At 35.1% G+C, this 27651-nt stretch overlaps 1 pseudogene; it reads right to left on the bottom strand.

Moving 5' to 3' along the window:
- Window positions 1–1080: 1080 nt before the first annotated feature.
- On the bottom strand, window positions 1081–26487 carry LOC125124554 (olfactory receptor 2M3-like; annotated as a pseudogene).
- Between the last annotated feature and the right edge of the window lie 1164 nt (window positions 26488–27651).

The raw sequence follows: 27651 nt of genomic DNA, 5'->3' as shown, positions 1-27651 counted from the left end.
ATGGGAGGTTGAATTGTATGTAATTTCATTAATTAATTTTATAGAATTTTATGGGAGGGAAATGAGACAGGGAGGAAATTAGCAGGCAGAAATTGGGTGAAGATGTAATAGGTCAGATCATTTTTCTTTTTAAATCTGTACCAGTTCCCTCTTTATAAACAGTGTCCTCTGACTTCTCCTTTTGTAGTTTGATGCAGAAGTATGTTCCTTAGTCTAGCTGGGTGATCTCTATTATATGTATGGAAAAATCTAAGCTATTTTGTTGGCTTTTATGTGAAATTGGAATTTCTCTTGGAAAATATGTACTACTGAAAGAGTAACATATTTCTCTTATTCCTTCAACTTCCTTATACCATCAAAAGGGGGAGACGGGTGTAAGGATGTTCATGGGGCTGGTTAGGGTTATTGACTCTGCTTCATATGTGGAAAGGACATCAAGGGATTGATGGATTTCTAGTTGTTCCATGGTTGTGAAGATAATTGTTGTTAACAGTAAAAGTACTGCCATCATCATGTAAGAAGGAACCAATTTTAAAAAATATATATCAAATGAAGGAAAACTGCATGACAGTCAAGGGGGAAAATCCAGAAGTATTCCCTGTAACCAGAGTTCAGAAATAAATAGCAGCAAGTTTGAGTAGGATTTCAGTGACATAGCAGAAGGTGTTAAATTTAAAATGAAGCTATTAATTAATTTGGCAAATGAGTAAGTATTCATATACTTTGATTATGTGTACTTAAGAGTTATTTAAGGTAACACAAGGATTATGAAAACAATGACAAGTAACTATGGCCCAATAAAGGTCACAAACTAGAGAAAAAACAATAAGGAAATTCAAAATGCACTTATCAATTGTTTACCTTGATGGCATAATTCAGACAGCTGTTTAAGTAGGCCTAGTTTGGTCTGTTCCAATATTGTCTTTGTTTCTGCCTCCTGAGGGAAGTTCTATATTGGTTCCTTTTTCCTTTGCGATTGAAGTGAGACACCACCTGGTAGAAGAAACCTGCTACTGCTATAGACACCTGAGACTACAGATTGGTGGTGGGAATGTGGGAGCCTGGTGGCCTCATACATCATCAATCTTCCATTGCCAGACCCAACATGTTGGGCATGTCTGTGGTCTCCAAAGTGGGTTTTGTGAGGAAGACAGTGGGCTGCCCCAGCTTCCCAAGTTCTTTGCAATTGTTTGGTTGGGGGGATGGTGGGTTGCCTGGCTTCCCATAGTCCACCTTCCAATGTCCAGTGTAACTGCTTTTGGGACAAGGGTCTGGTGGGGATTTTGGTTTAGGGTATTTATTTTCCCAATGCCCCTCTAAGCCACATTTGAAGCAGTCTTCCTGAGGAGAGGTAATTCTATAAACTTGTGTGCCTTGGGGAAATTAGGGTCCTTGGTTTGTTTTTGAGGAGTTGCCTGTATGTCAGAAGCAAGCTGATATTTTGTCATGGAATCCTTTACCTTTGGGGTCTTATGTTCTTCCCCTCTATTGTTAAAGACCTTAATGTCAGCTTTAATGAGATCCTTTTGTGAGGTCATAGGACCACCCTCTAGTTTTTGTAATTTTTTTTATTATCTGGTTCTGAATGGGAAATGAATGCATATGGAGATATATTTTCCTTCCTTACTGTCTAGATTTAGTTTAGTATGCTTGAGAATAAATTCTGTAAGCGTGGACATAAAAAGCACTGGAATTTCTTGGCATTCTTCTATTATTTCTCTAATTTTATCATAATTAAATGTTTTTAATGAGGGTTTCTTCATTCTTTCTCTTAGACAATAGGTAAGGTGGCGTCTCTTGCTTCTGTCTGGATAGTCTACCTGATAGTTCCAAATAGGGTCAACATGAGGGACAGGTAGTGTTCCAACAGAACTCTTAGTGGGATGTTGTGTATGTGATGTGTCTGCATGGGCTGGGCTGCCAGCGAAATTCATTCCCTTTCTTGGGGGAGAGAGTACAGCCAAGGATAACACAAATATCTTGCCAAGTTAAGTCATAGGATTGAATAAGATATTGGAAGCCTTTGTGTAGATAGTTGAGTCTGAGGTAAAAGAACCTAAGTGTTTTTCTATTTGGGATAGTTCTCCCAAAGAAAAAGGCACATGAATTCTGACTATTCCCTCAAATCGGTCAACCTTTCCTATAGGAAGAATCAGGGATTCAGGTGGTATTTCAAATTGATATATCATGGGGGGAATAAATTTGGTTGTTGTTATAAGAGGGGACTGTATTTTGGGTGTCTGAATTAGGATTCTGTGGGCATGGAGGAAGAGGAGGAAGAGCAATTGTGGGAAGGATATAGAAGTTGGATCTGGAAGCACAGAAGTGGGGGAGTGGTAGGAAGAGCCATGGATGTTGTAGGAAGAGCAGGAGGAGGAGGATTAAGTTATGAGGGATCGAAGGAGGGGCTGAGGCATACATTGGATCAAAATCATACTTGGAAGACAGATAAGGGGGGTGGAGAGGGAGGAGGGCATTCATTTAACCGAAGAATGTGCTATGAATTACACTCAGAGCAAAGAGAGAGTGGAGATCCTAAACAGATAAAAGCTTAGATGTAGGGAACCTCTGACAATTTTCTATTGTGTTGGAGAAAATTCTCAATATCATGTTGAATTAAGAAATCACAAGGGCCACTGGCTCCAATTGTCCAACTTATACTGTGGCCAGACCATTATACAGAAGAAAATGAGTCACTTGTGCTTAATATCTGGCTGGAGTACCAGAGTTGAGAGATTTCAGAGAAGATATCCTAAAGTTGTATCTCGGGGAGTTAGAGAGGAGGAGATGCCCATAGTGTTAATTTGTGAAGGGAAGTTTTAAATAAGGAGCCTAAATATCCACTTTTGTGCTCTGAGAGTCATCCGCCTGAGAGGGCCCAGGATCTGAATGAGACAGGCCACCTAGACATTCAGTGTGGTGTCCCTCTGTGAAGTCTAGGATCTGAATGATGCTTGCACCTGATCAAGAAACATCTTTCCTGAGAATGGGGAGCACCTGGAACCTGGGACCAGATAGAAACCTGAATGACTGGACATCCAGATTTTAATGAGGAAATTGAAAATGGTCAATGAGATCAGACTGGGATTGGGAAGGAAGTAGGTGGGGGTAACTGCAGTATTTGTTCACCTTCCATTCATCTTGAAATGGAAGCTGGTATGGGGTATGGTGTGACAAGAATTGTTGGAGCATGTTTGAGATCTCAGATTTTGACAGTATCCAGGGGATCAAAGAAAGACTTTCACCATAAGAGCAACAGTTACTTAGAATGAGATTCAAAGAGACCTTTGGAACTCACCAGGGAGTTGCCCTGGCCTGAGTCTTCAGTTGTCTCAGAGAATTCCCTCCATTCACTGAAAGCCTCAGTAGTGCAAAGACAGTTAGGAAAACAGAATAAGAGGCAAGAGAATTCCACAGTTCTGGGATGAAAGTACTAGTCCTTTAGCTTTGAGGGGACCAAACAGAATAGCCTTGGAGTGTTCTCAGTTATACTTTCTGTTATACGGCTATTCATGGAAATCTCCAAAAAAGAAGGGCCAGATAAACCTCGCAGGTTTAAGCACTAAAATATAGGACAGTGGGGAAAGAAATTTGACTAGGACAGTGAGATCTCAAGCAAGATTTACTGACAAGCACAGAGGCCAGGACCACTGAGCAAGAGGAACTCAGAGCCCCATGGTATTGGGGCAAGTGCATTTTTATAGTTAGGGTTTCATGTGATAGGTCACTAGTCACAAGGAGAAAGAGGAAGGGGGCTTGGAAAACAGGGAAAGAGGATTTAGGTCATTAATCATGAATTTGAATAGTACTTTTGGCTCGGTTTATTCTGAGGTTTAATAGCTCCTTAAATTATCTTGGTCCTGTGGCCTTCATCATGCTGGGGTCTGTTTCCTGTTTGGTGTCTGGAAGGTGTGTTGATGATGTGGTTGTTTTACATTCTCCAGTTGGTATTCTCCCTCCGGTTTATAGATACCACCTTACAGGTTATATCTTCATAAGATATAAAATAAAGGTAGGTGAGATAAGAGCTTTCAGGTAAAATTTTTAGGAGCAAATATGTTTGGAGTATGACTACCTAAAATAGATTCTTCACATTTTCAGAAACTTGAGCTTTGCCAATTTAAATGATGGGGATTCATTTAATATTGAGTTTATTTCAAATAAATTACTGGCACATGAACTGCTATACAGACCTAAATTTACCAATTTGTCTTCTTATGAGAGGAAAACTGAAGAAGTCTGAGTTAATTACACATGTTTTATTCCACATTGAGAAAATAACTTATGCTATTGGAAAATGTATTTTTCTAGAATTTATATGATATTTATTAATTTGCCAAACAGAAAATGCACATAGAACAATTTCAAATTACTTACTGCTTATTTTTTTTGACTAAAGATTATGATTATTAAATGTCAGAATTGTGTCAATAAATCAACTAAAAAGTGTAAGGTAACTATTTCAGTATTCAAGGGATGCAGGATTTATGTTTTCAGCAAAAAAAAAAGTTACGAGAAATAAAAAGGATATAAATATTTTATCCTAGAACTAGTTGTTTTTATAGAAAAAAATAAAGGATAAACTAATATGCATACAGAAATTTGTGGACTGTTTATAGAAACTGAGTCCTAAAAATGAGATTTGTGCAAAAATAGGCTAGAATTAGATTAAATCAAATTAGGTAAATGCATTGTGTTTTTAAGAGTAGGCTGGTGCAAGACTGGATTTGGTTCTTCTCTTTGTTTTAAGAGAACAAAATTTTATTGGAATACTGCTTTTGATAACAGTTTGTGTGAGTTTCTTTGCTTTTAAATGATCTGTGTTTGCTTTTAAACCTATTGTGACTTTGGATAAATAAAAAAAAGTATGGTTTCACAGTGACCTGTGATGCTATCTGACCAGTTTTGAAACATTTTTGATGCTTTTGTAAAACTTTACAATTACCAAATTGATTAAAGTTCCTTTGACCTCCATTTAACTCTGGCATGATTCAAACGGACCCTGAGGAACCTTAAAGAGAAACGTTAAACTAATAAGAATTGTTTGATATGTTACTTGAGAAACATTGCCAAGTGACTGGAGATAAACTTTCAGTTACGAAGTATGGGTAAAAGTCATCAACATAACATATTCCAAATTTATACGGAATTCTAAAAATATGACACATCTGATATTATGTTATTACTGTTAATTCTAATTATCTTAAAGTGTTCTCTGATGGAAAACCATTGTGGCTGAGCAGTAATGAAACCAACTTGGATCCAAGAGGATGCTAATTTGATCACTAGCTTCACTCAAGGGTTAAGGATCTTGCATTGTTGTGAGGTGTGGTGTAGGTTGCAGAAATAGTTTGGCTCTTGTTTTGCTGTGGCTGTGGCATAGGCTGGCAGCCATATCTCCAATTTTACCACTGCCTGGGAACTTCCATATGTTGTGGATATGGCCATAAAAAGAAAAAAAACAATGTCTGTCACAGAATTATCCAAATTTCCTGTAATTATATTTTAAGACTTTTTCTCTAAATACCACCACTGTTTTCATTTCAAGCCTTTATAAAGTGAAGATCTTCAAGATTCATAAAAATGACTTTTTGACAATAGCTTTCAAAAGTAAATAAGTAGAGCCCTTTGAAAGTTTATTTATTATTTTTTTAGTATTTCCCAGAGATAGATTGTCTGATATGTATAATATGTACACAGACATACATATGCACAGGCAAAACTTGAGATCTCATAGCTTCATTGTAACAACTTGGTTATTAATCAGATATCACAATATAAATTTACTAGTTTATAAATAACAGTTGGAATAAGTTAAATTTGCTTGCTCAGATTACTCAGGCTTTGCTGTTTGTGAAAAAAACAAACAAACAGACAAACAAAGAAAAACAAAAAAAACTTAAGTTTTCTATTTGTCCTTCATAAACCCTGAAGGAGGCTAAGAGTTAGGTTTTGGGTGAGGAAGACTTTTCAGCAGTTTGAGCTATAAAGCCTTTTCCCCATTTCTATCAGTGTCACTGATAACTTTTAGATTTTTACCACTTCACTTGGTAAGACATTACAAAACTATAACAGCAAACCTGAATTTCATCTACAGCAGCAGGAATTAATTACATGGGACTAAATGAACTGATAGAAATGATTTATAATGTTAAGGCTTATTTCTGAAATATCTGGATCCCTATCTTTGTTTTTCAGAAAAAAAGTTTCCCTTTTATTATCACCTACAGCATTTTAAGTATACTTTTGTAAACAAAGATGAACACACTCATCTTTTTCTGTCTTCCTGATCTTTCCAGAATTTGGCTTCTCTAGCTGGCTCAGCAGTGGAACTTATTGCTTATTGTGACCATATTACAACTAGTTACACTGATCATGGTTTTAATTTCTTCTCTCTTATTGTTTTCAAACTATTTATGCCTTGTGTATCTCTTTGATGTACTATGACTGTATCAGTGTTTCTGGCTCCATTACTTATGTCCTGTCTGTTTTATAAAATTTTTGTCTCTTGCAGTATGCAATGTGTAAACAGGATTCCTATAAAATTTATGATATCTTGTGATAGTCATATACATATGTCTACAACTGTAGACATATATTTGTAATAGTTCAACATTAGACATAGGAAGAAGCCACAAGGGAAGACATATTCTGGAATCATGCTAAACTAGTAAGATAGAAAATCAAGAGACTATTAGTTTATCGACAAATCTAATGCAAAAAATAACACACAGACTGTCCTATCAACAGAATCTTTGCCTGATCTAGGACTAAGGCTCTCTATTACCATGGGACAAAATTTTTCATGAAATGCCTCCCCAAATTGGTCAAAATTTTGACCAAGCTTAGTAACTGTGAACGAAAAATATTGTCTGCTATACCAGTAAAGAAGAGGTGTTTCAGCTATTGAGCTATTAGCAAGTACAGATGGTAGGAAAGTGACAACAACTGAGCATAGTAGAAGTACAAACCCTGGCTCTATCCCTTCCATCTCCAGCCAACATCCCACCCAGCTGAGAAATGCCAGCACACACTGGCAGAAGATCTAACTCATTCTCTCCCACTCTCTCTCTTATAATCTATTTTGGTATTTTTTTGCATTTTTAAGGTACCATTTATTTGCAATATTCTGCCAATTGAACTGCAATTGATCATTCATATATATATATGTGTATATATATACATAAAAATGTTATGTGTATATATATACATGTTATATATATATACACATGTATATATATACATGTATATATATATACATAAAAATGTTATGTATATATATATATACATAAAAATGTTATAGTGTATGTGTATATGTGTGTGTATTCTCTTTTTCTCTTTTTCACATCAGCTCCCATCATATTCTATTCCAAGAGAATGTCCATCAACACTACCACACATGAAACCTCTTCAAGACTTGGGTAGGTGCTTATGTCACATAATATTATGGACATAAAGGAATTTAAAGAAAGTGACAGGAAGGGTTTCCATTGTGGCTCAGTGGTTAATGAATCCAAATAGCATCCATGAGGATATGGGTTCGATCCTGGCCTCACTCAGTGGGTTGGGGATCCAGTATTGCCATGAGCTGCAGTATATGTCACAGATGCAGCTTGGGTCCCATGTTGTTGTGGCTCTAACATAGTCCAGCATCTGCAGCTCCAATTGGACCCAAGCCTAGGAACATCCATGTGCCAATGGTGTGGCCCTAAAAAGACAGAAACCTACAAAAAAAGGGAAGAAAAGAAAAGGATGAGAGGAAGTTGCTCCTAAGGAAAGAACAAGAAAAAATAAAACTGACACAACCATTGAAATAGAGATAAATAATTTAGCAAATAAAAATAATTAGTAATAAGAATAATAACTCAACTAGAAAAAAGAATAGATGAAATCCGTAAGAATTTTTACAAGGAATTAGATAATATAAAATAGACTTTGGCAGAGGTTAAGGATATAATAACAAATGAAAAACCACTAGAAATCGTTAAATTCAGACTATGTGATGCGGAAGAATACATGAGACATTTGGAAGACAGAATAATGGGTATAGTCAGCAGAGCAAAAAGAAAATTAATTTAAAATGTGAGTGCAGTTTACCTCAAGGGGTTTTATAGTATCTGGCTTTAGATTTGGATCTTTAAACTATTTTGAGTTTATTTCAGTGGATAATGTTAAATAATTTCTAATTTCATTTTTTTTTACATGTAGCTGAACAGTTTTCCTAGCAGGACTTTTTTTTTATTTACATTACTCAATGAATTTTATTACATTTATATTTGTACAATGAACATCACATCCCAATTTTATATCATTTCCATCCCAAACCTCAGCACAAACCCCCACCTCCCAACCTGTCTCATTTGGAAACCATAAGTGTTTCAAAGTCTGTGAGTCAGTATCTGTTCTGCAAAGAAGTTCATTGTATTGTTTTGTTAGATTCCACATGTGATAGCATATGATGTTGGTATCTCACTGTCTGACTCACTTCACTTAGCTTCCAGATCCATCCATGTTGCTGTAAATGCCATTATTTCTTTCCTTTTAATGACTGAGTAATATTCCATTGTGTATATGAACCACATCTTCTTATCTATGCCTCTGTCGATGGGCATTTAGGTGGTTTCCAAGTTTTGGTTATTTTATATAGTGCTGCAATGAACATTGGAGTACATGTATTTTTTCAAGTCATGGTATTCTCTGAATAGATGCCCAGGTATGGGATTGCTGGATCAAATGGTAACTCTATTCTTAATTTTCTTAGGAATCTCCATATTGTTTTCCAGAGTGGTTGAACCGATTTACATTCCCACCAACAGTGTAATAGGGTTCCCTTTTCTCCACACCCTGCCCTGCATTTATGTTTGGAGATTCTTTGATGGTGGCCATTCTAACCTATGTAAGGTGGTACCTCATAGTGGTTTTGATTTGCTAATCAAATAACTAGTTATGTTGAACATATTTTCATGTGTTTTTTTGCCATCCTCATGTCTTCTTTGGAGAATTGTCTGTTTAGATCTTCTGCTCATTTTTTGATGGAGTTTTTTGATTTTTTTTGGTATTAAGCTGAAGAAGGTTTTTATAAATTCTGGAGTTTATTCCCTTGTTAGTCACTTAATTTGCAAATATGTTCTCCCATTCTGTGAGTTGTCTTTTAATTTTGTTTAGGGTTTACTTTGCTTTGCAGAAACTTTTAAGTTTAAGTCCCATTTGTTTATTTTTGTTTTTGTTGCCATTACCCTAAGAGGGGTATCTGAGAAGATATTGCTGTGACTTATGTCAGAGAGTATTTGGCCTTTGTTTTCCTCTAAGTGTTTTAATATCTGGTTTTATATTTAGGTCTTTAATCCACTTTGAGTTTATTTTTTATATGGTGTTAGGAAGTCTTCTAACTTTATTCTTTTACATGTGGCAGTCCATTTTACCCAGCATCACTTATTGATGTATATTCTTGCCTCTTTTGTCATAAATTAGATGGCTGTAGGTGTGTGGGTTTTAATTCTGGGTTTTCTATCCTGTCCCACTGATCTATGTTTCAGTCTTTGTGCCAGTACCATACGTTTTAATGACTGTAACTTTGTAATATAGTCTTAAGTCAGGGAGCCTGATTCCTCCAGCTCCATTTCTCTTTATCAGGATGGCTTTGGCTTTTCTGGGTATTTTGCCCTTCCAAACAAATTTAATTTTTTTTTTCTACTTCTATGATAATTTGAAAGAGATTTCATTGACTTGTAGATAGCCTTGGGCAACATAGTCATTTTGATAATATTGATTCTTCCAATCCAAGAGCCGAGTATGTCTTTCCATCGTTTTGTGTCATCTTTGATTTCTTTCATCAGTGTCTAGTAGATTTCAGAGTTCAGGTCTTTTGTCTCTTTAGGAGGGTTTATTCCTAAGTATTTTAGTCTTTTAAATGTGATGGTAATAGTGATTGTTTCCCTAATTTCTCTTTCTGATATTCATTGTTAGAGTAGAGAATTATAGTCAATTTCACTGTATTAATTTTGTATCCTGTGGCTTTGCCAAATTCATAGATGAGTTCTAACCATTTTCTAGTAGAGTATTTAGGATTTTTCTAGGAGAAATATCAATCAAGTCATCTCCAAATAGTGGTAGTTTTCATTTTTCATTTCCAATTTGGGTTTCTTTTATATGCTTTTCTACTCTGATTTCCATGGCTAGGACTTCCAAAGCTATGTTGAATTGTAGTGGTGAGAGCAGACATTCTTGTCTTGTTCCTGATCTCAGAGGGAATTCTTTCTGCTTTTCACCATTGAGAGTGATGTTAGTTGTATGTTTTTAATATATATCCTTTATTATGTTGAGTAGGTTTCCCTCTAAGTCTGAAAGATTTTTATCAGAAATGGGATTGGATTGTGTCAAAGGCTTTTTCAGCATTCATCGAGAGGATCATAGGATTTTTATTCTTTAGATTGTTAATGTGGTATCACACTGATTGACTTGAGTATATTGAAAAATCCTGGCATCCCTGGATAAAACCTATTTGATCATGATCTACAAACCTTTTAAAGTATTGTTGGATTCGGTTTGCTAATAATTTTTAGAGGATTTTTGTGTCTTGTTCATCAGTGAAATTGGCCTGTAATTTTCTTTTTTTGTCTGGTTTTGGTGTCTGGGACATGGTGGCTTTATGGAATGAATTTGGGAGTATTCCTTCTACTGCAATTTTTTGGAATAGTTTCAGAAGGATATGTGTTAGCTCTTCTCTAAATATTTGATAGAATTTACCTGTGAAGCCATCTGGTCCTGGACTTTTGTTTGTTGGAAATTTTTTAATCGAAGTTTCAATTTCACTTAAGATTGGTCCAATGATCGTTTCTATTTCGTCTTGGTTTAGTCTTGGAAAATTGTACTTTTCTAAGAATGTGTCCATTTCTTATAGGTTTTCCATTTTGTTGGCATATGATTGCATTTAGTCATCTCTTATGATCATTTGTCTTTCTGCAATGTCTGTATAACATCTACTTTTTCATTTCTAATTTTATCGATTTGAGTTATCACTCTTTCTTGATAAGTCTGGCTAAGTATTTATCAATTTTGTTGATCTTTTCAAAGAATTATCTTTTAGTTTCATCAATCTTTCTTATGTTTTTCTTCATTTCTATATCATTTATGTCTGCTCTGATTTTAATGTTTTCCTTTCTTCTGCTAACTTTAGGTCTTGTCTATTTTCTCTCTCTATGTGCTTTAGATGTGAAGTTAGTTTGTTTATTTGAGTTTTTTCTTGTTTCCTGATGTAGTCTTGTATTGCTATAAACTTCCGTCTTAGAACAGCTTTTGATGAATCCCATAGCTTTTGGAGTATTGTATCTTTGTTTCATTCAGTTCTAGGTAGTTTTTAATTTCCTCTTTGATTTATTCAATGTTTCTTTGGTTGTTGAGTAGCATGTTGTTTCATCTCTACATGCTTGTGTTTTTTGCATTCATTTTCATGTTGTTGTTGTCTAGTTGTATAGCATTGTGGTCAGAAAACATGTTTGATATTATTTCAATAATCTTAAAGTGACTGAGTCTTGATTTATGGCCCAGAGTGTAATTAATCATAGGAAATGTTCCATGTGCACTTGAGAAGGATTTTTATTCTGCTTCTTTTGAATGGAATGTCCTATAAATATCTATTAAGTCTATCCAATCTAATGCTTCATTTAGGGCCTATGTTTCTTCATTGATTTTCTCTCTGGATGATCTGTCCATTGCTGCAAGTGGGGTGTTAAATTCCCCCACTATTATTGTGTTATTGTCAATTTCTCATTTTAATGGTATTAGTAGTGCCTTATATATTGAGGTTATCCTATGTCTAGTACATATATATTTACAAAAGTTATATCTTCTTTTTGGATTTTCCTTTGATCATTATGTAATGTCCTTCTTTGTCTCATGATATTCTCTATTTAAGGTCTATTTTTTTCTGATATGAATATTGGTACTCCAGCTTTCTTATGATTCCCATTTGCATGGAATATCTTCTTCCAACCTCCCACTTTTAATTTGTATTTGTCCCTAGAAATGAAGTGGGTCTCTTGATAACAGCATATACATGAATCTTGTTTTCATATACATTCAGCCAGTCTATGTCTTTTTGTTGGGGTATTTAGTCCCTTTACACTTAAGATCATTATTGATATGTTTGTTCTTATTGCCATTTTACTAACTGTTTTGGATTGGTTTTTGTTGCTTTCTTTTCTTCTGATCTTCTCTTGTTCTCTCCTGCTGTGGTTTTATGACTAACTTTACTGTCATATTTGAGTTGTTTTTTCCTATTTGTGTTTGTATCAATTGTATATTTTTCTTCTTCAGTTACCCTTCAGCTTTGGTACAGGAGTCATATATATATACAAAATTATTCTTTGTGTGTTTTTTTGTTTGTTTGTTTTAGGTCCATACCTACAGCATATTGAGGTTCCCAGGCTAGGGGTCTAATTGGAGTTATAGCTGCTACCTTACACCACAGCCACAGCAATGCCCAATCTGAGCCACATCTGTGACCTACACCAGAGTGCGCAACAATGCTGGATCCTTAACCCATTGAGCAAGGCCAGGTATCAGACCTGAAACCTCATGGCTCCTGGTAGGATTCATTTCTGCTGCTCCATGTCAGCATTGTTTTACTCTGTTGGTCACTTAAATGCAAGTGCATGTCCAGTGTTCAGCATTTGTACCCTCTTCTCACAATGTCTGATTTTGGTAACATATTTGTGTATGGAAGATTTCCAACCTTGACTTCATATGTGCCTTTACTGGTGAGCCTTGTCACTTGCCATATTTTTATTTCTAGTTATGGTCTTTTCTTTTCTAACTAGAGAAGTTCCTTTAGTATTTGTTGTAAAGCTGTTTTAATGTTGCTGAATTCTCTTAGCTTTGGTTATCTTTAAAGCTTTTGATTTCTCCTTCAAATCTGAATGTGAGCCTTGCTGGGTATAGCAATCTTGCTTGGAGGTTTTTTCCCTATTGTCATGTTAAGTGTTTCATGCCACTTACTTCTGGCCTGCAGAGTTTTTCCTGAAAAATTTACCAATAACCATATTGGGGTTCCCTTCTTTTCCTTAGATGTTTTCAATATTTTCACTTTGTCTTTAATTTTGGTCAGTTTGATTACTATGAGTCTCAGAGTGTTCCTCCTTTGGTTTATTTTATATGGTATTCATTGTGCTTCATGGATTTGTGTGACTGGTTCCTTTCCCATGTTAGGGAATTTTTGAATATTATCTTTTCAAATATTTTTTACTGTCCCTTTCTCTCTCTCTTCTCTTTCTGGAACCTCTATAATATGGGTGTTGGGTATTGTCCCAGATTTGTTTGAGTCTATTCAGTCTTTTTCTCTTTTCTGTTCCACATTCCCAGACAATTTTTTGTCTGCCTTGGTCTGTGTAAATGATGTGAACTCCATCACTGGCTTGGTAGAATATAATTATTTATATATGTCATGTTCAAGTGAGAAAAATGAGATGGCTGAGATGGATTGAAAGCTAAAATGCCAGATATTAAATAGCAGTGAGCCAAAAATTAAAATAGAGTTAAGTCTTTAATCATTTACTGTGATGGTACAAATAAGATATAAAATGGAGAAAGCATGAATGGACTATTCTATTTTTATGAGCATTGTTTAAGGGTCAGAAGAATCAGCACAGATGTGGAGGTCCTAGCTCTTCCCAGGGAACCCAAACAAAATGTTCTTGCAGTATTTGGGGCCTGGACCAGAGAGGGGAAGTGAAGGAAGGAGCAGGACTAGAAAGTATGTAAAAGAAGTAGAGGAAATTGTCTTGCAGATTTCTCCACTTCCCTCAATAAAGGGAATAAAGAGCCTGATAAAGGTCCTTTTAGATGAAGATCTCATTTACAAGAGATGTAAAAATAAATACATTGGGGCCAAAATATAGATATGGCCATTGACTCAAGCTTTTAGAGAGACTGCAAAGCATTATCTGTGTATCATTCTGGTGCAGAGATGACAACTTTTCCCTGTGAGTTCTGCCAAGTAAAATCTTGTAATGGTCAATGATCATCCTTAAAGACCATAGAAAGATATTTGACCAAAAGTCACACACCTCAAAATACTAACAATCGTATATGTTAAACATAGCCATCACTTTTTAGGAGATACTTTTTGCTTTTATAAGAAACAAAAGAGTTAATGTAATGTTTTTAGATTGGTACACATAACACTTTTTTTTTTCTTTTGCTTGTTAGGGCTACACCTGCAGTATGTGGAAATTCCCAGGCTTGGAGTTGAATTGGAGCTGCAGCTGTCAGCCTATGCCACAACCACAGCAACTCCAGATCACAGCTGATTCTGTTTCTTACACTGCAGATCACCAGAACACCAGATCCTTAACCCACTGAGCAAAGCCAAGGGATCAAAAACACAACTTCATAGATATTAATCAGGTCTGTTACCACTGAGCCACAATGGAAAATCTCCCATAATATTTATTTATTTTTTATTATTTTCTCTTTTTCTTTTCTTTTTTTTTTCACAGCCACAGGCTAGGTGTCTAATTGGAGCTGTAGCTGCAGGCCTATAACACAGCCACAGCAACACAGGATCTGAGCATGTCTGCAACCTACACTACTGCCAATGGCAATGCTGAATCCCTGACCCACTCAGCAAGGCCAGGGATTGAACCTACATCCTCCTGGATCCTAGCCATATTCATTTCCACTGTGCTGCATGGCAACTCTTCCCATAATATTTTAAAGGTGAGTTTTATTCCCTGTGCTTTTTAAGAGATTTGGGAACCAAGGCTTAGTAAGTTTTGTGATCTCTCAAAAGGTATTAAGCGGGAAAATGTGTCATATATGGGCTTTAAATTCTTGGCTTTCTAATTTCAATTATTTACTTCCTCTATTATTTACTTCCTTTATTTTATTATTTACTTCATATATTTTACTAAATATTTACAGGATCTATACAATTATAGCAATAGTTATTATTTACTTCTTTATTTTATAAATATCTATAGGATCTATACAATTATACCCATTCTAAAACTGTCAAAAGTGAAGGAAAAATTGGGTAGTTCCCATCATGGCTCAAAGGGAAATTACTCAGACTAGCATCCATAAGGACACAGGTTTGATCCCCAGCCTTGCTCAGTGGGTTAAGGATCAGGTGTTTCTGTGAGCTGTGGTATAGGTCACAGAAGAGGCTCGGATCCTCCACTGCTGTGGCTGTGGTGCAGATCAGCGATTATAACTCCAATTCAACCCCTAAACAGGGAACCTGGGATATATTTATATCCATACATTTTCAGATTATTTTCCATCTAGGTTATAGAATGTTGAGGAATGTTCCCTGTGCTACATACAGTGGATCCTTGTTATCTGTGTTATATATAGTAGTGTATACATTTTAATCTGAACCGCATAATTTTTCCCTCTCCCCTGTGTCTCCCCTTTGGTTACCATAAGTTTGATTCTGAAATCATTGAGTCTGATTCTGTCTTGTAAATAAGTTCTTTTATATCATTATTATTAGTTTCCGCATATTAGTGATCTCATGACATTCATCCTGCTCTGCCTGACTAACTTCATTTAATATGGTAATTTCTAGGTCCATACATGTTGCTGTACAGGGCATTTTTTATGGCCGAGTAACATTTAATTGCATATATGTCTCTCATTTTCTTTATTACTTTGTCAATGGACATTTAGTTTACTTTTATGTTATGACTATAATAAATAGTGATGCAATGGACATCAGGGGGCATGTATCATTTTTTTTTTCTTTTTATGGCCTGTGGCCTATGTAAGTTCCCAAGCCAGGGATCATATCATTTCTGCAGCTATTGGCCTCAGCCATAGCCCGTGGTAACACCAGATTTGACCTGCATCTGCTCTTCAGTTTGCTGTGATGCTGGATCATTAACCCACTGAGCAAGGCCAAGAATCCAACCTATATCCTTGCAGACACTATGACAGGTTTTAAACCTGTTGAGCCTCAAGGGGAACTCTCATGTGTCCTTTTTGAATTATGATTTTCTCTGGATATATGCCAAGGAGTAGGCTTTCTGGATCTATGGCAGTTCTATGTTCAGTATTTTCCATAGTCATTGTACCAGTTTATATTCCCACCAACAATGAAGAAGGGTTCCCTTTTCTCCACACCCTCTCCAGCATTTGTTATTTATAGACATGTTAATGATGGCCATACTGACTGGTGTGAGGTGGTACCTCATTTTAGTTTTGATTTGCCTTTCTCTAACAATTAGTGATTTTGAACATATTTGCATGAACACTCCAGCCATCTGTGTGTCTTCTTTGGAGAAATGTCAATTTAAGTTTCCTGACCATTTTTTTTAATTGGATTTTTTTTTTAATTGCTGGGTTCTATGAGTTGTTTATATATATTAGAGATTAGGCCTTTTCCAGTTGCAAATTTTGCAGAGATTTTCTCCCATCTTTGGTTGTTTTTTCGTTATTTTAATAGTTTATTTTGCTGTTCCAAATCTTTTCAGTTTAATTAGATCACATTTATTTTTGTTTTTATTTTCATTACTAGGAAGTAGACCAAAAAACATACTGCTGCAATTTATGACAAAGAGTGTTCTGCCTATGATTTCCTCTAAGAGTTTTATAGTGTATGGTCTTACATTAAGGTCTGTAATCAAGTTTTAGTGTATTTTTGTGTATGATGTAAGAGAGTGTTAGAATTTCATTCCTTTATATGCAACTGTTCAGCTGTCTGAGCACCATTTATTAAAGATACTGTCTTTTCATGTGCAATACTCATTTCTATAGACTTTTGTTGCTAATGTTTTAGAGAATTTACCCAATGCTTTAGTAAGCTAAAGAGTGATATTTCTAACTTCCCAAGCTTTATAGTGTGTTCAAAATGGATGAAAACAACATTTGGTAGTTAATGTGCACCCACATTTTTTTCTTTAATAGAAGAGTAAAATACATACACATGCTTTTTTAAAATTTTCTGATTTTTTTAATAAAAACATAATTTTATTAACTTTGTATTAGAAATTAACAGCCAAGGTAATATAAATTGCATAATATTTGTTCTGTGAATTCTAATAAATTATGCTTCAAAATACTCATATTTCAAAAGTTTTATTTCTTTTAAAATATGTTAAAAACCTTTACACTTTGGAGAACTCTTTTCAGCTAAAAGTTAACTGATATTCAAAAATAACAAATAATTTTTTTTTTTTTTTGCTTTTTAGGGCCACAGGTGTGGTATGTGGAATTTCCCAGGAGTAGGGTCAAATCAGAGCTACAGCTGCTGGCCTATGTCACAGCCACAGCAACATGTGATCTGAGCCACATCTGTGACCTACGCCTCAGGTCACGGCAACACTGGATCTTTAACCAACTGAACAATGCCAGGGATCAAATCCTCATCTTCATAGATCCTAGGCAGGTTCATTTCCAGAGTCACAATGGGAACTCCAAGAAATAGTAAATGAAATAGTGTTAGTAAAGAGGAATGATATAAAACACATATTTTTTATTTATTTATTTATTTTGTCTTTTTGCCATTTCTTGGGTCCTCCCACGGCATATGGAGGGTCTAATTGGAGCTATAGCTGCCAGCCTACGCCAGAGCCACAGCAACTCGGGATCCGAGTCGCGTCTGCGACCTACACCCCAGCTCACGGCAATGCCGGATGGTTAACCCACTGAGCAAGGGCAGGGATCGAACCCGCAACCTCATAGTTCCTAGTCAGATTCGTTAACCACTGTGCCATGATGGGAACTCCTAAAACACATATATTTTTTAAAATTTATTCTTCAATTTCATTCATCTTTATGATTAACCATAATATGCAAATTTTAGTCATTTAGTCATTTTGTTACTATTAAATACAAGTAAAGGTGATAATTGTTAATATAAATATTCACTTCAGTCTAAGCTGTTCATATGAATTTATCTTTGGGATATTAAATGTGGTGGACTCCATTACATAAAAGACAACTATACACATATCTTAATAAAAGAAATACAGAATTATGACTTCTGATAAACACTGGTTTAGAATTTTTGTCTAGGTTAAACAGAGTGATAGCAAATATATTGGCAATAATTAGTTGATATATAATTATATCAAACAATGTTTTATAAATATGTATATTGTTATATATATATATATATAGCAACATAGTGAATGCATTGTGAGTTATTTATGTAAATTTTATCAAATGTTTTACTGGGCAAAATACAGCTTAAATGGAATAGACCTCTAGAACCTCAATGCCTAGATCAGCTTTTGTCTGACAGTAGATTTTAGTAATAATATATTGAATCATTGAGAAAGATATAGCTATGTGTGTTGCAAGCAGCCTTTATCATGTTGAGGTACTTTCCTTCCACATCTAGCTCATTGAGAGTTATTATCATAAAAGGATGTTGAATTGTGTCAAATGTTTTCTCTGCATCTATTGAGATGATCATATATATTATATCCTTCTTTCTGCTAATGTGGCTTATCATTTGATTAGCATATGTTTAACTGTGCTTGACTCACAGGGATAAATCCCACTTGACCATGGTTTATGATTATTTAAAGTGTTGTTGACGGAGTTCCCATCATGGCTCAGTGGTTAATGAATCTGACTAGGAACCATGAGGTTGCAGGTTCAATCCCTGGCCTTGCTCAGTGGGTTAAGGATCCAACATTGCCATGAGCTGTAGTGTAGGTCACAGATGCAGCTCGGATCCCGCGTTGCTGTGGCTCTGGCGTAGACTGTCAGCTACAGCTCCAATTAGACCCCTAGCCTGGGAACCTCCGTATACCATGGTAGCAGCCCTAGAAAAGGCAAAAAGACAAAAAAAAATTAAAAAAAATGTTACTGAATCCATTTTGTTAGTATTTTTCATTTACGCTCATAAAAAACATTGGTCTATAATGTCAGGTTTTTTAAGATTCCTTGCCTCCCTTTTCTATCTCAGTGATGCTGGCATCTTGAGATGAATTTGGAAGTATTTCTTGCTTTCAAATTTTTAGAAAATTTTGAAAAGGATTCATGTTAAATTTTCATTAAATGTTTGGTAGAATTTACCAGAGATGGTATCCATTCCTGGGCTTTCGCATGTAGGAGATTTATGTTTGTTTGTTTTTTCAAGTATAGTTGATTTACAGTGTTGTGTCAATTTTTGCTATAGAGTGCAGTAACCCAGTCATACATATATACATCCATTTTCTCATACAATCTTCCATCATGTTCTATCCCAAGGGATTTGATAGTTCCTGGTGCTGTACTGCAGGACCCTATTGCCCATTCACTCCAAAGTAATAGTTTGTACCTACCATTTCCAAACTCCACATCCAGCCTGCTCCCTACTCCTGGCAACCACAAGTCCAGTCACTATGTCTGTGACTTTGTTTCTGTTTTGCAGATAGAATCATTTGTGCCATATATTATATTCCCCATATAAGTGACGTAATACGGTATCCACACTTTTCCTTCAGACTTATTATTTCACTTGGTGTGAGAATCTTGTTTTGTTTTTGTTTTTGTTTTTGTTTTGCTTTTGCTTTTTAGGGCCACACCCACAGCATATGGAGTTTCCCAGGCTAGGGTCTAATTGGAACTACAGCTGCCACCCTAAGCCACAACCACAGCAAAGTCAGATCTGAGCTGAGACTGTGACCTACACCACAACTCATGACAATGCCAGAACCTTAACCCACTGAGCGAGGCCAGGGATAGAACCTGCAAACTCATGGTTCCTGCTTGAATTCTTTTCTGCTGTGCCACGATAGGAAGTCCAGTATGCTAATGTCTAGTTGCATCCATGTTGCTTCAATGGCATTATTTTTTCTCTTTTTTGGCAGACTAGTATTTCATTATACATCATTCTTTGGTGGACATCTAGGCTGCCACCATGTCTTGGCCACTATTAATAAATAGTCCAGCAATGAACATTCAGGGTGTGTGTGTGTGTGTGTTTGAATGAAAGCTTTGTCCGGGTATATGCCCATGAATGGGATTGCGGTATCACATGGCAATTCTACATTGAGTTTTCTGAGAAAACTCATCTCTTGTAGGTTATTGAATGCAAGTGTGTACACTACATTAATTGACTATAAGTGTTTACATTACATTAATAAAATATAATTCCAGTTTATTGGAATGTAATTGATTATAAATATCTCATGACCATTGATAATACATCAGTTACAATATCTTCTGTTTCATTTTTATTTTTTTACTTTTGTCTTCTCTCTTTATTAATCTAGCTAAAGATCTACATTTTGAAAGTAATGTATTTTGTTGGTAAGGTATTGCATTTTTCAATTTTCCACATCATTTATATCTAGTCTAATGTTTATATTTATTTCTTATAATTTCAGTTTTGCTTTTCCTTCTTCTGCAAATTCCTTGAGTCAAAAAGTGAGGTAGTTTATTTAAGATCTTTTCTTTTTTAATTCCTGCAGGCATTTATCATGATAAACTCCACTCTTAGAATTCTTTTCACTATATCCCATAAGTTATGGTATGCCATGTTCCCATTTTAGTTTGTCTCAACATTTAAAAAAAATTATTTTTGATTTCCTCCTTGAGTCATTGCTAGCGCAGAGGTGTGTGATTTACGTCTGTAATTTTTTTTTCTATTTTCCTTCTGTTTGTTATTTGTAGTTCTATAATATTGTGGTTCAATATATATGTATTTTTCAATCTTTTTGTATTTCATGAGACTTATTTTGTGACCTAACATATAATTTAGCTTGCAGATCTCCCCATCCGCTGTTGGATGGAGGGTTTTGCATATGTCTTTTAGGTCCATTTCCTGTATAGCTTTGTTCCTGTCTGCTGTTTCTTTGCTGATTTTCAGTCTGAATTTTCTATCTTATGTTCAGAGTGGGGTTGTCTTCTCTTATTATTATCATTTTACCGTCTATATTTCCTTTAGACATATTTGCTTTATATATCTCAGTATTCTGATGTTTTGTATGTACATATTTACTATTTTTATATCCTCTTTCTGAAATGGCACATCTATCATTATATAATTCATTTCTGTCCCTTATGTCATTTTTTAACTTAAAGTCAATTTTGTCTGATGTTAAGTATTGCCACTGTTGCTCTAGTTTGTTTAACCTTTACATGAGTTATCTTTTTCTAATTCTTCAAATATGTGCCCTTAAAGCAAAAGTAAGTCTCTTATTTTAGGCCACATGTAGTTGAATCTCTTTTTTTTTTGTCCTTTTTTAATGGCCACATCTGTGGTATATGAATTTTCTGGGGTCAGGGACTGAAACAGAACCACAGGCTCACACTATGCCACAATGGCAGCAATGCTGGGTCCTTTAACCCACTGCACCAGGCGAGAAATAAAACCTGCAACTACACAGTGACCTAAACTAATGCAGCATTTGGATTCTTAACCCACTGTTGCACAGCAGGAACTCTTTTTTTTTTTTTTTAATCCATTCAGTCGCTTTGTATGTTTTTTAATTGGATAACATAATCTATTATGTTCAAGGTAATTATTGATATGTAAAGGCTTATTCTTTTAATTATTTCCTGACTGTTTTGGTGTGCCCTTTTTTTCCTTTCTCCCTCTCTTGCTGTCATTGTGATTTTATGATATTTTCGGGGAGGGCTTTGATTCCGTAATCTCAGTCGTATTTATCTACTTAAAATATATAAATATGTATATATGTGTATCAAACATTGATATGCATATGCATATATAAATGTGTATTACTATAAATTATGTAGATATTTACATTATAAATATTTACATATTTATATATGTATTTTCTTAGTGATTACCATAAGGTGTACTTAAATCATCTCTACTAAAACAGTCTGTTTTAAGCTAAGAAATTTAATTGCCTACAAAATTTAACTTTTCTCCTCTTAATATTTTATGCTATTGATGTCACTATTTCAATCATTTTATTATATTTAAAAATGATTAAATTATTGAATATTGAAGATAGTTCTTTTTAATAAATTTGTGTTTTAACTTTCATACCTGTCCTAAAAGCAACTTAAATGCACCATCATTACACTATTAGAGTATACTAAATTTGACTATATACTGTCCTTACCAGTAAGATTCATAATTTCATGTGTTCAGGTTTCTATTTAGTGTACTTTTGTTTCCACTTCATGTAACTCCCTTTAGCATTTCCTATAGTTCAGGTGTATGATGTTAGATTCTGTCAGCTTCTATTTGTTTGGGGAAAATATTTCTCCTTCATTTCTGAAATAGAGCTTCATCTAGTATTCTTGGTTGGCAGGGGCTTTCTTTTTCCTTCTTTCAGTACTTTGAAAGTATCACCTCATGAGCTCCTAGCTTGCAGTGGAGGTCTTGCTAGGCCTCCACTATAGCTTTATGGGGGCACCCTTTGATATGATGATTTGCTTTTCTCTTGCAATTTTCAAGATAGTTTCTTTGCCTTTAACTTTAGACAAAATGACTCTAATATGTCTGTGTGAACATCTCTTGAGGATGAGCTTATTTGGAGTTCATTGGACTCCATGAATCTGGATATTCATGTTTCTCTTAAGGCATGGGACATTTTCTCTCATGACCTCTTTAAATAAGCATTTTTCTTTTCTCTTTCTTTGCCTCTTTTATGATTCTCAAAATAGTTAATAATAAGTTGAAGTCACAAAGGGTTTCTTCATTTTCTTTCACTCATTTTATTGTTATTCCTGAATGATTGATTTTAGAACATCTCTCTTTGAGCACAGTGATTCTTGCTTCTGGTTGATTATATTTTCAATAGAAGCTCTCTATTAAGTTTTCAGTTCAGTTGTTATATACTTTAGCTCCAGAATTTCTGTCTTCTTGTGTCTTTTAGTTATATATCTTTGTCGAGCCAAACAAAGACATAGAATTTTATCCATGTATTGTTTTAGCCATGTATTTTTTCCTAATTTTATTTTGTTTTCCTTTCTATGTTTTCTTATATGTCAATGGTTTTCTTTAAGGTGATTATTTTAATTCATTGTCATGCTCAAAACCTGGTACCTTCCTATCACAAACCCCTCAATCACAGAGTATATAAAATACTTCTAAAAGATGAAATAATTCAGTCATTTATTAGGAAGTTACAGATGTCTCTCACATCACTGACAGAAAGGTTATTGAAATTTAATATCTTTTATAGATACAGGTTGGTAAATTATCTCAGTGTGTGTGTGGTAGGCAGGATCCTAAATTTTCCCCATGATCTACTTTGCCTAGAGTTGCTCCTATAATGATTTTTTTTTGTCTTTTTGCCTTTCTTGAGCTGCTCCCATGGCATGTGGAGGTTCCCAGGCTAGGGGTCTAATCGGAGCTGTAGCCACCGGCCTACGCCAGAGCCACAGTTTTTTTGTTTTTTTGTTTTTTTTTGTTTTGTTTTTGAAACAATTTTAAAAGGAAAAGTAAAGTGACTGTGCAGAAGTTATTAAAACCCCAAAACATTTGACTTTAAGTAATCTAAGGCAGATTATCTTTATTTGATTTAATTTAATCCATTGGAGACCTTTAAAAGTTGACATTGGCCTTTCCTGAGGTCAAAGAGACTCTCTTCATAACCTTGAATAAGCAGACTACTATGAGTTATCCAGGTGCAAATAAATTAATTATTTCAACAGCTACATGAGCTTGTAAAATGATCCTGAGCCTCAGATGAAACTGTAGCCCCAGCAAGAATCTGGATTTCTGCCTTGTGATACCCTAAGCAGAATACCCAACTTATCCCTGCCATAATTTCTACCCATATATACTGTGACATAATAAATAATTTTATTTAGAATTCCTAGGTTGTGTTACTTGTTTATGCAGCAAAGTAAACCTAATTCAGTAAATATGTTACATTTAATTTTTATTTTTTATTTCACTATTTTTTTTAGGGTCACAGTCACGGTATATGAATATTCCCAGGCTAGGGGTACAATCAGAGCTGTAGCTGCCATCCTACAATACAGCCACAGCAACTAGGGATCTGAGTCACATCTGCAACCTACACCACAACTCAAAGCAATGCCAAATCTTTAACCTGCTGAGTGAGGCCAGGAATCAGTGCACACTCTGATGGGTGCTAGTGGGGTTCATGAATAGCTAACCTCTGAACCATGATGGACACTCCACTTCCACCTTTCCTGAAGTCAGAGAGACTCTCTTCCTAGCATTGAATAAGCAGGCTGATATGAGTTATGTAGGTGCAAAGACATTAATTATTTCAACAACTACATGACCTTGTAGGATGATCCTGATCCTCAGATGAAACTATAACCCCAGCAAGAATGTGAATTTCTACATTGTGATATCCTAAGTAGAATGCCCAGCTTATCCATGCCATAATTTCTACCCATATATATACTGTGACATAATAAATAATTTTTATTTAGAATTCCTAAGTTTGTCTTAGCTTGTTATGCAGTAAAGGACAACTAATACAATGAGTATGTTACATTTAAAATTTTAACTCATTTTAAAATATGAGTTATTTTCATATTAAGGCATAGTGATTTTTTTCTCATAAATACATAAGAATTTCCAGAATTGTTCCACATTTCATATCAATATCATTATGGCAATATGTACAGCAATGTCAAACATGGAATTTTTAGAAAATATCATGCTGTAAAACCTAGAATTTTCTATTTATAAAATTGAAATTTTTAATGTAGTTACAGTGAAAATCCATATAAGGAGTGAAATAACTGAGGATAACAAAAATCGAGGCAATGTGGATTCATGCTCCTTTTTCAGTTCCTCATATGTAAGGATAACGTTTATAGAAAGAGAATGTAAATGGGAGGTCCCCAATGCTAAATATCCAGAAGAGGGGAAGTTTCCATTACAAAATAGGCTCAATGAGCTTAACCATAAAACTAATTCCTTTCTGCTCTTTCTGGATAAATTGTATTAATTTCATAAGAATCTCATAAATAAATCTATAATCTTGTATTAATTAACTTTGCCATTCAATTTAACAAATATCAGTCCAAGATATGAAACTGGGATCAGGAAAATGTTTTAGTTGGCAAAAGGTAAAACTATTATATGTTAAAAAACACATATTTATCAGTACTCTGTTTAATTACAGCATTATGTCATATTGTGTTGGATAAATGCCTCTAATTTCTGATGTGGTATTTTATGAAATAAAATATACAATTGTGCACATTATCTTGAGTAATGTTTACTTATAGTATATTTAAAATTTTCCATAACAAAAGAAATAATCTATTTGAATACATGCTTCCATATAAATCTTTATTTTAGCTTTTTAAGGAAACATATGCAGCATCTGGAAGTTCCCAGGCTAGGAGCTGAATCAGAGCTACAGTTTCTGGTGTATACCACAGCCTCAGCAAACCAGATCTGAGCCACATCTGCAGCCTATACTACAGCTCAGCAATGTTGAATGCTAAGCACACTGTGTGAGCCCATGTATCTACCCTGCATCGTTATGGGTAATAGTCAGATTCATTACTGCTGAGCCAAAATGGAAACTCCAAAAATCTTTTGCTATAAAGATGGGTAAGTGTTGGGTGCTAAGTTTAGTTGGTTATATATATAAATTCAAGCATAAAACAAAAATGTAGGGAAAAAAATTATTAGGCAATTTCCTCTATAGATTTTTCCCTGCCTTAATACCTTTATGAATGTTCTGACCACTTCCTTGTTGCAGAGATTGTAGATGAGGGGATTCAGCATGGAAGTAAGGATAGTATAGAAGGCTGACACCATCTTACCTTTGGTGGGGGAATGATCAGAAGCAGGCCACAAATATATAGATATGGCAGCTCCATAGTACATCCCTACCATAATGAGGAGGGAGGAATGGTAGGCAAAAGATTTGCTGTGAACCTCTCCATATCCCATGCAAATGACAGCCAGAATAACACAAGAATAGGATAGAATGATGACTGCTACAAGGAAAAGAAGCATAATTACACAGCAAATAAATACTAACCTTACAAAGAGTAATGTGTTAGTGCATGAAAGTGTGAGAAGGGCAGGGACATCACAGAAAAAATGGGGTATTTCCCAAGCACCCCAATATGGGAAAGACAATGCAACAGTAATAACAATTACACCATCAAGAAAGCCAACAATCCAGGAGGGAACAGCCATGAGACAACAGATCTTCTGGCTCTTGAGAACAGAGTACCATAATGGGTGTCAAATGGCAATGCACAGCTCATAGTCCATTGCAGCCAAAAGGAAATGTTCACCTCCAAGAAGGGACACATATAAGAATATCTGGGTTCCACAGCCAACCAAAGAGATGGACTTCCTTCCAGACAAGTAGTTGAAGGCCATCTTGGCTACAGTGGTGCAGATAAGCATGAGGTCCATGAGGGAGGGTTGGCTAAGGAACAAGTACATGGGGATGTGGAGCTGGGTGTCCAGGTAGATGAGGAGAACCATAACAGTGTTTCCCATGAAGGCCACTGTGAAGATGGCTAAGACCAGATGGAAGAGGAAGATGTGGGTGAGGGTGTGATCAAATATTCCTAGCAGGATGCATTCAGAGTGAAACTCTGATTCTCCCATGCCATGATAAATATATTCACTGTGGAGAATACAGTATGTGAGAAATGACTGCAGTTACATTATGGAAATATCAAAGATTTCAAGCCTAAATCACCACATCTAATACAATGTCTACATATAGGGAAATGATTTCTCTGGGCATCAGTTTTTATTTGTAGAGCAGAGATAGTAAAGCTTATTTTTAGCCTGAGTGATTTGTATAAAGTGTATAGTAACATTCCTAATTGGTTTCATCATTATAACATAGGAAGTTGCTCAAGAATCATAAATATAAACTTGGCAATCAGTCAGATGGCATATGTGGTGTAAAGTATCCCTCAGACATATATTAAGTCCTATTAAAACTCATGAATTACTGGAAAGTGAATGAGATTTTCTATTTTTTTTTTCCTGTGGAACTTAGTGGATCACACTATGATGCAAATAATATTATTTCTATCAAAGTGTGCAAGGAAGCATGTACTGGTGGAAATGAGATGGGATTGGATTAGTCAACTAAAGAGAAAACATTGGTCATGAAGAATTCCATTAAATTAGGCCTATTGCTAATAATGGTGAATTGTAGTGGAAGTAGTTGCTCATTAGTATATACAACACTCACTCCATCTCTTAAAATAACTTACATCCATGAGATATTCTGGGATAGTTTGTTTTTTTGTTTTTTTTTTCATGGATAAATAGACTAGATGAGCATCAAAGCTATAGTTCAAACACCTGGAACAGATTGTTTTAGCTGAACAAATTTAGACAATTTCTCCTGGCATTATTTTCTAGTCTGTAATTTTTTAATGTATATTTATTATCTATATTGAGACTAAATAAGATCACACTGTATGTACAAACATTACTGAGGATATGGTTTGTACAATATAAGCATTTTTAAATAAATAAATATAATATGATGGAAAAGAGTAGCCTCTTATTTTAGCTTAGAGTACCCTAATTTATATCAATTAAGCTCTTTTATTTCTTCAGCAAAATTCTTCCAGGGGATTTCTTTGGCTACACAGTAGCATATGTTTAATTTTCTATTTTAATGTCAAATGTTCTTTCTTTTCTTTTTCTTTGTTTCTTTCTTTCTTTGTTTGTTTGTTTCTTTCTTTCCTTCCTTCCTTCCTTCTTTCTTTCTTTGTCTGACCCTTAAGTGTTGAAGGCATTGGCGTCCTTTC

The sequence above is a fragment of the Phacochoerus africanus genome, chromosome 4, assembly GCF_016906955.1.
Source record: "Phacochoerus africanus isolate WHEZ1 chromosome 4, ROS_Pafr_v1, whole genome shotgun sequence".
Lineage (NCBI taxonomy): Eukaryota > Metazoa > Chordata > Mammalia > Artiodactyla > Suidae > Phacochoerus > Phacochoerus africanus.
This window is presented reverse-complemented; position numbering and strand designations above follow the sequence as displayed.